This window comes from Hyaena hyaena, unplaced genomic scaffold (assembly GCF_003009895.1).
Source record: "Hyaena hyaena isolate Hyena2069 unplaced genomic scaffold, ASM300989v1 scaffold_19, whole genome shotgun sequence".
NCBI classification, from domain to species: Eukaryota; Metazoa; Chordata; class Mammalia; order Carnivora; family Hyaenidae; genus Hyaena; species Hyaena hyaena.
This window is the reverse complement of record NW_024080651.1, coordinates 6,536,070-6,550,052: the sequence shown is the minus strand read 5'-3', so window position 1 is coordinate 6,550,052 and position 13,983 is coordinate 6,536,070. Positions and strand designations below refer to the sequence as shown.

The 13,983-nt window shown below is 41.1% G+C and overlaps 1 protein-coding gene across 2 annotated transcripts in view; it reads left to right on the top strand.

The window, feature by feature from the left end:
- Positions 1-11,245, top strand: part of LOC120227871 (zinc finger protein 280B-like) — a 51,371-nt gene extending 40,126 nt beyond the window's left edge. The window contains exons 3-4 of one of the 2 annotated variants that reach the window (XR_005527358.1): positions 7,380-7,450; positions 11,064-11,245. The gene's annotated coding sequence lies outside the window, so the exon portion shown is untranslated. The remainder of the gene's footprint in view (positions 1-7,379; positions 7,451-11,063) is intronic. The other variant, XR_005527356.1, reaches the window with a different exon arrangement.
- Positions 11,246-13,983: the final 2,738 nt, after the last annotated feature.

The window sequence follows — 13,983 nt, the reverse complement described above, 5'->3', positions numbered from 1 at the left end:
CTAGAACGTGGCCTAATTCATAGTGGGTATTCATAAATACTCATTGAAATAGATCAATAAATGAAGAAGTGCAAGAGATATAGGAATTAAGGATAACGAATTAGTTTGTGGATTTATTATCTAATAAAGCAAGGGCAAAAGGTAAATAGGAAGGAAGGAAGATAGAAAGGGAGAGAGAGAGGAAGGGAAGAAGGAAGGGAGGGAAGAATTAAAGAACATATACATATCAACCTGGACCTAAAATAATAAATGATACCTGTCATGTGAAGTTGTGTGGATTGGGCACTGGGAGTGGAACCAAAAACAACTGAGAGGGGCACCTAGGTGGCTTAGTCAGTTAGGCATCCAACTCCTGATTTCTGCTCAGGTCACGATCTCACGGTTCATGAGATTGAGCCCTGTGTCGGGCTCTGTATTGATAGCTCAGAGCCTGCTTGGGATTCTCTCTCTTCCTCTCTCTCTGTCCCTCCCCGCTCAAAATAAATAAATAAACTTAAAAACACACAGACACATACACACACACACACACACACACACACACACACAAACCCCTGAGAGCTTGCTAAAGTGCTTACTGTTCAATTGTACGTGAGCTGTCAGCAGGAGCCATAGACAACTGAAGGCTTGCATGGAGCAGTAGAGTCTGCTTTCTCCTGTGGCCAGCTATGGGCAAGCCTTGGTTCCTTACCAAGTGGGCTTCTCCATGGGGTTGTGTTGAGCAGAGTATCTTCCTGTTGGACAATGATCTAAGAGAAAGGAAGAGAGAGCAACCAAGATGGGCCACTATTTTTTTTTTATAACCTAGTATCAGAAGTCACATCCCATCACTTTTGAATTCTACTTGTTAGAATATAGTTGTTATGTAAATATACCATTGTATACCATCCAGCAATAGTACTCAGCCTGTACTCAGGCTAGGCCCCTGTGGGGGTCAGGGCAGCTTTGCCCCCAAGGAGGGAGCCTGAGAACCACGAGGAGGTCCAGGAGTGTTTCCTGTTTGTGTTGAAAATCAATGTCCTGGGGGCTTGGCCAGGCTTCTGCTGAAACCAGTATGGATAGTGAACATCGGTGACTGCTCCAGTGCTGGAGCCACAGGTGAGAGTGACTGTCCCTCCTGGGAACACAGTCAGTGAGGGCTTCTGAGTCACCACAACCTGAGAACTGGTCCCTGAAATGAAAATAGACACATGTTAGGAATGAAGAATAAAAGCAGAGGAATCCCTCCAAAGTCTGGCCTCTGAAATCTCCATGAACCTGAGCAGTAGATGACGAGGGGGAGGAGGAGGAGAGGAGTCTAAACCATGGTGCAGATGTTGGTGAAGAACCCCTTTCCCCAGAGCAAAGGCTGGACTCTCTGATGGTTCTTTATCCCCTACTGAGGTTGGTGTGTGAAGGGGGTGTTTGAATGTTGCACTATGCAAATCTGAGCCGTTTATTACCTCCTCTGCCCTGACACTACATGGTTAGGGTGAGGGCCAAGGGTGGTTGTGTGTTGTGGATTTACTCCTTGGAAGGAAACAGCTGCTCTGAGATTTTACACAGGCCAGTGAGAAACTGTTCAGGGTCCATTAAATTGGAAAACCTTGAATTTCTGCCAGTCCTCTGAGAAGATCCACAGTGTCCCCTGCTGGCCTCCTTGTGCTGAGGGTGTGTGGTCTCATTCATTTAACAAATAACTATTGATTTAACTTTTTGACATTGCAACTGTATTTGCCAATCCATTCCATACTCATTGCTGTCTCTTCTTCAGTCATTCATGTTTGTATTTCTTTCTCCAGTTGTTGAAGACCCCACCCAGTGTCTATTTTATTATTTATTTTTTTAAAGATTTTATTTTATTTGAGAGAGAGTGAGTGCGAGAGAGAGTTGGGGTTTGGGTAGGGGCAGAGAGAAAGAGAGAGGGAATCTTAAGTAGGCTTCATGCTCAGTGCAGAGCCCAACACAGGGCTTGATACCACGACCCTGGGATCATTACCTGAGTTGAAATCAAGAGCAGAATACTTAACCGACTGAACCACCCAGGGACTGCAAGATTTTATTTTTAGCTAATCTCTATACCCAACCTGGGGCTTGAACTCACAACCCGGAGATCAAGAGTCACATGCTCTGCCGACTGAGCCAGCCAGGCACCCCCCACCCCTCCACCCCCTGTATCAATTTTAGTGTTACATGGTCTTAATTTCTTATCTGAGTGTTTAGAGTGATTAAAGGAATTGTTTCATGACCAGGTGACTCTAAGGAAGTTATTAATTTGAACCTTACATTGAATAAACAGCTGGTTTAAGTCATAATTATTTTAATAAATTACTTAAGAGAACTTTAAAAAAGAAAGCCACCAAATACTGAGTGTTAAAGCTTTTACCATGAATTCAGTAGAGATTAAAGTCAGACATGTTGAATGATCAACCAACTCTACAGGACTAGGCACCCCCCACCCAATTATGGATACTGAGGCTGGGGAAGCTTTCCTGGTTGGCAGTTCTCCATGCATTAGTATCACACATTCGTACCAGGAGAAGTTAGCATGGTCTATGACTCCACTGGGAGTAGACAACTGGAAGCTTTTGCTTGGAGTTCTCTTGGACCCTGTCCATGTGCCTCTTCCTTTGGCTGATTTTAATCTGTATCTTTTTGTTGTAATAAGTCATATTTATGGGTACAATAGGTTTTAGGGAATTATCTGAGTCCTTCCGGGGAATTATCAAAATTGAGGTGGCCTTGAGGACTCCTGAATTTGCAACTAGTGTCAGAATAAAGGATGTTTTGTGGTACCCTCGAACTTTTCAGGGTCCAGACATATCAGTTTGTTTTCTGACATCTATAATATTATTCTGAGTCACCTGTTATGAGGCAACTCCAAGTCTCTTGGCCTGTTAAGATGCTGCAGGACCAGCCTAAATGGAAGGATATCCTGGACACTCAAGCATACCTTCTTAGTTCTGTATTTTTCCACAGTTTTGGAAGTAGAGAAATTGCAGCAACTATAAATCTCCCTCTTACCACATGTTTATTGTGGTGAAACATTCATAACATAAAACTTACAATTTTAACAATTTTTAAGTGCACAGTTCAGTGGCATTAGTAAATTCACTTCGTTGCACTCTATTACCATCACTACCATCCAGCTCCAGAACTTTTTATCTTTGAAAATGAAATTCTATATCAATAAAACAGTGCCTGCCCATTCTCCCATCCTCCAGTACCTAGGAACCACCACTCTACTTTATGTGTTGATGAATTTGACTACTCTAAGAACCTCATATATGTAGAATGATATAGTGTTTATCCTTCTGTGACTGATTTATTTCACTTAGCATAATGTTTTCAATGCTTATTCACACTGTAGCATGCATCAGAATTTCCTGTCTTCTTAATGCAGAAAAATACTCCATTGTATGTATAATGTATATACAACATTTTGTTAATCCATCCGTCTTTTAATGTACACTTGGATTGCTTCCACCTTTTAGCTATTGTGAATAATGCTCTTATGAGCAGGGGTGTACAAATATCTCTACAAGGCCCTGCTTAAAATTCTTTTGAGTATGTACTCAAGTGAAATTTCTGAATCATATGATAATTTTATGTTTAGTTTTTTTGAGGAATGGCCATACTGTCTTCCACAGTGACTGCACAATTTTATATTCCCACCAGCAATATATATGGGTTCCAATTTCTACATATCCTTCCTAACATTTGTTAGTTTCTATTCTTTGGCAATAACATGATAATGGATGTGACGTGATAGGTCACTTTGATTTTTATTTGCATTTCCCTCATGGTTTATGGTTAATGATTTATACCATTATGCTTTAATGGTATAGAGCAACTTGTCAAATGCTTCTTGGATACTTGTATATTTTCTTTGGAGAAATGTCATTCAAGTCCATTGTCCATGTTGTAATCATTTTTATTTTGTTGTTCTTTATGTAGCCTGGCTACTGATCTCTAATCAGATACAAGATTTACAAATATTTTCCCATTCTGTAAGTTGCTTTTTCATTCTGTTGTTAGCGTCCTTTGGTGCACATACATTTAAATTTTTTGATAAAGTCCAACTTATCTATTGTCTTATCTTTTTCTTTTTTTTTGCCTTTCTTTTTGGTATCATATCTAAGAAATCATTGCCAAATCTAATATTGGCGTATCTCAGAGATATTGCCAGTTCAGTTCTTTCCCACAGCAGTAAAGTGAATATCCCAATGAAGTGAGTCAAGTGAAAATTTTGGTTTCCCAGTACACATAAAAGTTATGCTTATACTAGACTGTAGTGCATTAAACATGCAATAGCATTATGCCTAAAAAACAATGTACATGCCTTAATTAAAAAATACATTATTGCTAAAAAGTGCTAACCATCATGTGAGCTTTTGGCGAGCTATCATCTTTTTGCTGGTGGAGGGTCTTGCTTCAATGTTAATGGCTGCTGACCAATCAGGGTGGTGGTTGCTAAAGGTTGGGGTGTGGCAATTTCTTAAAATAAGACAATAATTAAGTTTGCCCTGTCGAGTGACTTTTTTCAAGAATGATTTCTCTATAGCATGTGATGCTGTTTTGATAGCATTTTACCTTCAGTGGAACTTCTTTCAAAGTTGGAGCCAATCCTCTCAAAACCTGCTGCTGCTTTACAAGTAAGCTGTATAGTGTTTTAAATCCTTGTCATCTCAACAAGCTGCACAGATCTTTACCGTGACTAGATTCCACCTCAAAAGCCATAATTTCTTTGCTCATCCATAAGAAATTGTTACAATTTCAGTCACATCTTCAGGATGCACTTGTAATTCTAGTTCTGTTATTATAGCTACCACATCTGCGATTATTTCCTCCACTGAAGTCTTGAATCCCTCAATGTCATGTGTGAAGGTTGGAATCTACTCCTTCTAAACTCCTGTTAATGTTCTCTTTTAACCTCTTCCCATGAATCTTGAATGTTTTCAACAGCATCTAGAGTGGTGAATCCTTTCCAGAGAGCTGTCCATTTACTTCATCCAGATCCATCAGAGGAATCACTATTATCTATTTGATTTCTTTAATATTTCTTCAATGATGCAACTTGAAAGTCAAAATTACTTCTTGATCCATGGGCTACAGAATGAATGTTGTGCTAGCAGGCATGAAACAACATTAATTTCATTGTACGTCTCTATTGGAACTCCTGGGTGACCAGCCACATTGTCAATAAGCATTAATATTTTGAATCTGTTATTCTGAGCAGTAGATCTCAACAGTAGGTTGAAAATATTCAGTAAATCATGTTGTAAACAAATGTGCTGTCATCCATTTGACGTTCCATTTATAGAGCACAAGTAGAATATATTCAGCATAATTCTTAAGGGCCATAGGAGTTTTGGAATAGTTAATGAGCATTGGCTCCAATTTAAAGTCACAAGTTGCATTAGCCCTAATGAGACAGTCAGCCTGTCCTTTGAAACTTTGAGGTCAAGCATTCACGTCTCCTCTCTAACTATGAAAATACTGGACATCATCTCCTTCCAATGGAAGGCTATTTTGTCTACATTGAAAATCACCATTTAGTGGAGTCACTTTCATGAATTGTCTTGGCTAGATCTTCTGGATAACTTACTACAGCTTATATATTAGCACTTGGTGCTTTTTCCTTGCACTTTTATATTATGGAGATGTCTTCTTTCCTTAAACTTATGAACCGATCTCAACTTTTGTTCTACAGTTTCCTTACCTCTCTTAGCCTTCACAGAATTGAAGAGACTCAGGACCTTCCCCTGGATTAGGCTTTAGTTTAAAGGAATGTTGTGGTTGGTTCAATCTTCTATCCAGACCACTCACATTTTCTCCAGATGATAATAAAGCTGTTTTGCTTTCTTGTCATTTGTGTATTCATTGGAGTAGAAATTTTAATTTCCTTCAGGACATCTCCCCCCCATCACAACTTGGCCAACTGTTTGGCACAAGAGATCTAGTTTTCAGTCTATCTTGACTTTTGACATGTCTTCCTCATTATGTTTAATCATTCCTAGTTTTTGATTTAAGGTGAGAGATGTGCAATTCTTACTTTCACTTGAACATGATGAGGCCATTGTAGAGTTATTAAGTGGCCTAATTTTAATATTGTTGTGAATCAGGAAATAGAGAGGCCCAAGGGGAGTGAGAGAGATGGGGGAATGGTTGATTGGTGGAGCAGCCAGAACACATAAATTTTTCAATTAAGTTTACCATCTTATACATGCAGGGTTTGTGGTGCACCAGGACAGTGACAATAGTAATCACAGATCATCATCATAATAATTATGATAATAATCATTAAAATAATAATTAACAAGTTTGAAATATTCTGAGAATTAACAAAATGTGACACAAAGACATGAAACGAGCAAATGTTGGCAAAATGGTGTTGATAAACTTGCTGAGTGCAGGGTGCCACAAAATTTCAAATGCAATATTTGTGAAGTACAATAAAGCAAACTGCAGTAAAATAAGTTATTCCTCTATCCTTTATTAAGTGCAGATATGTCTCATAGGCATTTGTGACCCTCCCATAAATAAGCTGAGTATTTTCTATCCACAGGGGAATGGTTAGCACATGCCATTCTCCTTGTCCATTAGGACTCTCATCTCCACCTCCGCTCAGTTGGAGAGTCATGTGGAAGTCATTCTCTGGCCCAAATTTCCTAAACTACCAGTAATTTCCTGACTTTGAGATGGCAAGCTTTTCCACAAAGATTATGGGGAACTCTTCCAGGGTAACCAGATGTGGAGAAGTGAAGAACACATGATTGGTTAGAGGCAAATGTTGTGAAGCAGTTGCAACAACACAGACACTACTATAATGGGCTCTAGAGTTGAGAAGTCTCCCCAGGATCCTGAAGTAGGATAAGAGGGGTAGAACCTGGTAACTATGCATCCATTAGTCTTTGAATACAAGCTGCACCTAGAAGAGTTAATGGCCTTGGGTGATCACCTGTCCAAGGCTCAGTCTCATAGCATGATTCAGTTGAGACCTGTTGGCTGGTTACACTCAACTGCTGGAGAAGACATGGTTCAGTCCTAGAATGGGGAGTAATGGCAGGGCCTCACTACAGCCATTACAGGTTCACCTCATGCCCTTGCTCAGATCCCCAGTCTTCATACAATGAGTCTTGGGAACAATTCCTCCTGGATATGTTTTGGTCTCTTTTTCAGATGGAAACTTGAAAGAGGTCATTCAGTGGGATTAAACGCAGACCTTACTGCTGAAGGTGGTTTCAAGAATATAGCCAATGCTAATTGTCCTCTGTCTCCACTACCCATCTTATATTGGCCTCAACTTTGGTGAGCACCTGGGCTAGTCCAGGTGTGTTCCCTGGTGGGGTTAACCAGACTCTCATCCGTGAGTGTGAACTCAATCATTGTGTCTTTCTCAGGCTACATTGTTGGATCTATCCACTTATCACCCAAATTAGACCGAGAAGACATGTTGATAGATAACATTCATGTGAGTCACAGAATTTTTTCTACTGTATCCTGATGATCAGGCTCAGTTGTTCCTTCCCATTTGGTGGCTTCTCTCTTTGCCTATTGTTCTGTTGTCACAAAGGGTGTCAAGTGACCCAGGGCTGACCTTAAAGTTTATTGGAATCTTGCAATGTCTTCTCATGTATGCATTTATGTGTAGGAATCATGGCCTCCAAACCCATACAGCTCAGAGTTTTAGGGAATGAACACACATACTCCCCAAGTGGATCACCAGTTGTAATGAATACAGGGACTTCTTGTACCCTCTAGCACCAGAAACCATATAATTTTTTTCAATTCAGGGCAAAACATCATAAATTAATTATGCTTTAGAGTGATAATTATGGGGGCGCCTGGGTGGCTTAGTCGGTTAAGCGTCCGACTTTCACTTAGGTCATGATCTCACAGTTCGCGGGTTCGAGCCCCGCGTCGGGCTCTGTGCTGACTGCCAGCTCAGAGCCTGGAGCCTGTTTCAGTCTGTGACTCCCTCTCTCTCTGACCCTCCCCTGCTCACGTTGTCTCTCTCTCTCTCCTAGAAATAAATAAAACATTTAAAAAAAATTTAGAGTGATAACTATGCTTTAGAGAATATGCATTCTCAAATATAGCTCTCCAGGAGAAAGAGTGTGTCTTAGGGTTGGTATCTCTCTGCTTCAATGCCAGCTTACCTGGCATTTATACCTTCAAGTCTGTCATTGAATGTGGAATTCTTTGGGATTAGCATGTCACTCTGCAGATGAAGCTAACCCTTAAACTGCTGACAGCTTGAAGCCGACCATTGAAGCCTCACAATAAAAGGGGATCTGAGTTACCTGTGTAACATACCTGGTTCCACCCAGGGTGGTGTGTGAGGCACAATCACTAGAATATATTAATTTAGACAAGGGACCTAAAGTTCCCACTGATCCTTATTAAAACTCTTGACCAGGGGGCCTGTTTCTTTATGATTTATACCCAGCCTTTGGGAACCTCAACCCTGTGTTCTTCTGGGATTCTGTGTTGAATACAGGCTCATAACTCATGAGCATCCTCCTTGACAGGTACAGAGATTTCAAAATTTCCATTCTGTCATATCAATTTGCAATGAGGGCCTGCTTATCTGCTACCATTGTGAAAATGTTTTGATATATCAATTCTGCAATTATTCACTTATCCAAAACTCCTTGATATCTTATTCCTTCATAATTTTAAACCTTACTTTGTAGCTCTTTTTGAAGATGTTTTTGGGGGAAAAATAAAGATCAATCATGGGGGAAGTAGACCGGATTTAGAGAAAAATGATGCTTGCCTCTGTGATGTATCTTCCCCGTAGATTTTTGCCCTGTGTCAATCCAATCCCCAAACTTCCCATTGTTCTGCCTATTCATTAGAACTCTGCAGTAAACACCACGGAGACCTTCAGAGCCTCTGTATGGAACATGCACAGAGGGCAGAGGGGCCAGTAGTGGTCTGCTTTTCTTTTTTAAACTTCTTTTCTACCTCCAAGACACAGAGATCAGTTTTGTAAATTGGATTAAGAGATAGGGAAAGAAACTGCATTCCCTAGAGTATAAATCATCTCATATTTACATTAAAATTTTGCATTTATTACTATATTTTGGAATTGACCCTACTGTTTTGGATTGTTTTCATTTTACTTTACTTTAGACTTTCCTACAAGTCAGTAAGAGGGAGGTGTTATTACTTCCCTGTTTCCCTTAAGTGTCACCTTATATATTTTCCTGATAAGTTTGCCCTTACACATAGAATCACAGCAGTATAGTATGAAAATTTTCTTTTGGTAATTAAATGCTGGCTGGCCTGAATCAGGACTTGCTATGGTGAGTGTGTGTGTGTGTGTGTGTGTGTGTGTGTGTGTGTGTGTGTGTGTAAGTTTTTATTTTGCTATTTCTGTCAATAACCAGACAGCTGATGATATATATCTTTGTACTGGCTTTTGTGAGTAAACTATTATAAAAAATAGTGGATTAAAAATGAAACATTTTGAAGCTTACAACTATATATTTGACTACTTCCTCTGTGACCATGGAGACCAAGCTCTCTGGGCCCACATTAGCCAGATGCAGCATCTGTGAACAGAAGATGGGTGACATTGGGAGCAGAGAGTGAGGCTGAGCCCAGGGGTTTGTGTCTCACTTCCCCACCTGCCTGTGTCTCTGTGGTAATGGTTGCTGTACCACAGAACACAGTAATACTCAGCTTCATCCTCTATCTGGGCCCCTGTGATGGTGAGGATGGCCTTCTGTCCAAGGAGGGAGCCAGAGAATCGGGCATGGACCCCTGGGATCCAGTAGCTGGTACCACCTATCAGACCCTGGGGTACCTGGTAGGGCTTCTGTTGGACCCAGCCAGCATAATTACTGGTGGTGACGGCCCCAGTGCTGGAGCCACAGGTGAGTATGACTGTTCCTCCAGGAGTTGTTGAGAGTGAAGCTTCCTGAGTCACTATTTCCTGGGAAGTGGCCCCTGAAAATAGGTGAGAGACCAAAGAGCTGGAGACAGGACAGGGGCATGAAGGCTCAGTGTGGCCTCTCCCACCCCCAGTCCAGAAAGTCCCCCTGACCTGTGCAGTGAGCCAGAATTGTGAACAGAAGAGTCCAGGCCATTGTGTAGATGCCCCAGTGTTGAGCTTCACAGCACAGCCCAGCAGAGTCAGTTTGCACAGCTCTCATGATAACTGTTACCACCTGTGGGGGCAGGACTCTCATGTAAATGAGCTTCCCTCCCAGGAGTTCTCAGCAACAGTAGTGACAGGTCACAGCTACTGAGCTGTTGCATGTCGGTGGGATCCCAGGCCTGGAGGACCCACAGCTAGCCCTCCTCTCATATCTGCCTCCCAGCCATCATTGTGTTCATTGTTGATGGAAGGATGCACTCCTACAGGTTTTCCCTTCTTCTCCCCCTCTAATTCTCAGGTCTGCCTTTTGTAGTTCCTTGTGAATGTGACTTTCAGTGCCTGGGGTTCTATATACAGGAAACTGGCAAAGGAATCTGGGGATATGGTGGAATAAATGCACCACTGCTTTCCTTTCTTCTTTATTGCACATCATACACAGCAGCCATCTCTAATGAGTGGAAGAGCCAGGATCTTGGGTACTACTGGTGTCTCAACTTAGGTCCCCCTTAAACACAGCTCCCACTGTGTATACCTAGACACATTATCTGTCAACTGTCCCATATAGGTCTTTTCTAGAGCCCAGGAACATTCCATAAGTTACATTTGAGTAGTTTATAGTTTCCTATTGCTCTAGAACTGTAATAGATGATGTGATAACTATCTTATTAGTACTTGCCAAATATTCCACATGATGTTTTTATTATTCTCCTTTCCTCATGACAGACAGCTCTACTAACACAGGGTTGTATGGCTCAAATGGCAGAGTGCTTGCCTCATACAGTGTGTGCAGAACACTTGTTTGTCTCCGATTTTTTCAAACCTAGTTTCTTTCTTGGTCCCCTGAAAATAGGTCACAGCAATTTTTCCAGTTGTAGAATATGTGATTATAGATCCAGGATAGGCCTAGTAAAGTGTTGTGATTTCTTTTTGAGAATGAAAATTGTGAGATATAACAATTTATTTCTTACTTTTAAAGGTATCCAAAAATATTACAGACTGGGAAATCCCTAGTGGACTGCTGGACTCAATGGTGTGATGGACCCCTGATTCCTTATAGAGTGTGCTCCCCGTCCTCAGGAGCCCTGGTGTCTTACCAAGGACTTTGAAGTACTTCCCAGTTCCTACTCATCTTGTTCAAATAAATCAATGTCAGCAATATAATGCATCATTGTGAGTTCTGTAGAACATGCAGATGGTCCAGTTTTCTTGGGCATATGTTGGGTAAGAAGAAGAGTAAAAATATTCTTGGAGCAATACTTTAAGTGTACAACTGTCTACTCTACATGAGTGTCAACAACACCTGACACTTCCATATGATAGGTATGGAAAAGTATGCATCCACCAGTTTTATGACTATACCTTTTAACTGAAATGATGTTAAGCAATATGCTCTAGAAGATATAGCACATCAGGCAGCTTTGATTGGGGTACAACTTGTCTGAGTTTACAATAGTCCACCTTCATCTGGCAGGATCCATATGTTTTGGTTGTTGCTGTTGGTTGTTTTTGTTTAGAAGCCAGATTGATGAACTAAATGCCGACATGTTGGAGACAAACACCACTCCATCATTATGGGTAACACGTTATCTCTGCTATTTTCCCACAATAATGTTATTTTGTAAATTTCCATCTTGAAGAAAATACAGCAAGGCACAGTTCTAGAGTCTTTCCCTTGGTCTTCTAAACGACCAATACTCTTACTTCTTGGCCTATTTTACTAGGCCAATAAACAAGTATGGAGATTCTCCTGACAATTATGAGAATAAGTCCATTGGGTGATTCTATAGACCCAAAAGATCAGCTGTAAGCTATACCTCTATTAGATGGAATATCCAGTTATCCCCACTGTAATGGAGGGCATGGTGATAATCTTGGTTCTTGAATATGAATGTCACTTGAACCATGTGTTCAACAATATTCAGAATATTTTCATATTTCCTCTTCTCCAGGGTATAGTCCATTAAATGACCAGAGGTCACTTTGGGACAGCAGTGAAGGAATCATTACTATATCTATTAGTCAAGAGGTGACTTCCTCACAGAGTCCAGCCTAAATTTCAGTTAAAAGTTTTAAGGCTTAAAAAATGGCTAGTGAGCAATAAAATGTATTATTTTATTTGGGGTGGTTGCATATAGTCCCTTATACATCCATTCTTTATCTTTTGGTAGTATATATGGACAGTATCCTCAGTGGCTCCTTTGTGTCCTGTCCCCTGGAATACTGTCCCCCGGTAGCCATGCCCACTGCATTCTCAGACTGCTGCTCTTTGCCATAATTTAATCTACCATCTTCTTTTTAAATTTTTTTAAAAAATGTTTTTATTTATTTCTGAGAGAGAGAGAGAGACAGCATGAGCAGGGGAGGGTCAGAGAGAGAGGGAGACACAGAATCTGAAGCAGTCTCCAGGCTCTGAGCTAGCTGTCAGCACAGAGCCCGACACGGGGCTCAAACCCACAAACCATGAGATCATGACCTGAGCCGAAGTCGGACGTTTAACAGACCAAGCCACCCAGGCGCCCCATACCATATTCTAATAATAAGAGGTTTCTCTGCCCTCTAATGTTTTGGGATCATATGATCCTGTTGCTATCAGAGAAAACAATTCAGTAATGGAATCCTTCTATCTTAGCCTGGGCCAACTAAGAACTACATGACTGAGCTATGAGGTCAATGGGAACAGAAGAGCTGATGATGCTGTTTGTACTATGAGCCTACCTGTGAAAGGCCTCAACACACCCTGGAAACTAAAAACCCATCAGGGAACAGGTGAGTGGCAACAGCCATACCTGTCCATGTATTAACTTCTCATGATTCAAGAAGTGTCTGAGAAAATACTTTGCAATACATGACAACATTTGCTGTGGACCAAGACCAGGTGGAGTATGCAGAAATAGGATTGTCAAAGATAGGTGCTCATTGCCAAAATACCTCAGAAAGTGAAAACTCTCAAAGCAGGGTTAGGAGGTGAATGGTGAGTCAAGCCAAGGGGAGGGACATGGGTCCAGGGTGGATCAGCTGTGAGGTTTTGTCTCACTACCCATACCTGTCACACTGTGCATATACAAAACTGCTCCCACTACTATGGTTTGCTCCACAGTTGGAGTCAGTATCATCTTCTTCCTGGATATTATGGATGGTCAGGTACCAAACGAGGTCAGAGCCAGAGCATGAGAAGCGTCAGTTAAGAAGGGAAAGTCCTAGAAATGATTCATTGGAAGAGAGAGAGATGGAAAAGACAGCAAGGCTTCTGTCTGAATAGTAGGCATCTGTACCTGGGATATGTGGACTGTGGGGTTCTTCTTCAATCAAAAGACTTTAGTTCTGTTAGAGATTATTCTTCGGTTCCTCTTTGCAAATTACTTCCCTCTTACGTCATTCTCACAGATTTAAAATGCAGAATCTGGGGCGCCTGGGTGGATCAGTCGGTTAAGCGTCCAACTTTGGCTCAGGTCATGATCTCGCGGTTCATGGGTTCGAGCCCTGCATTGGGTACTGTGCTGGCAGCTCAGAGCCTGGAGCCTGTTACAGATTCTGTGTCTCCCTCTCTCTCTGTCCCTCCCCTGCTCATACTCTGTCTCTTTCTGTCTTGAAAATAAAATAAACTATATTTAAATGAATGAATGAATGAATGAATAAATGAATAAAATGCAGAATCTCAAGCCCCACTCCATACTCAAGGAATCAGAATCCAAATTTTATAAGATTCCATATGATTCATATGCAGATTGAAGTTTGAGACTAACTGATCTAACATATGCAGAAGGACATGTTTTGTTTTTGGTCACTGATCACTTCTCATGTTTCTATTCTGTTTCCAACCAACTTCTTCAGGAAATGAACTCTCTGCTTTATCAATTTGTGAATTTTTTGTTCAGAATAATGTACTCAGGGCTTCC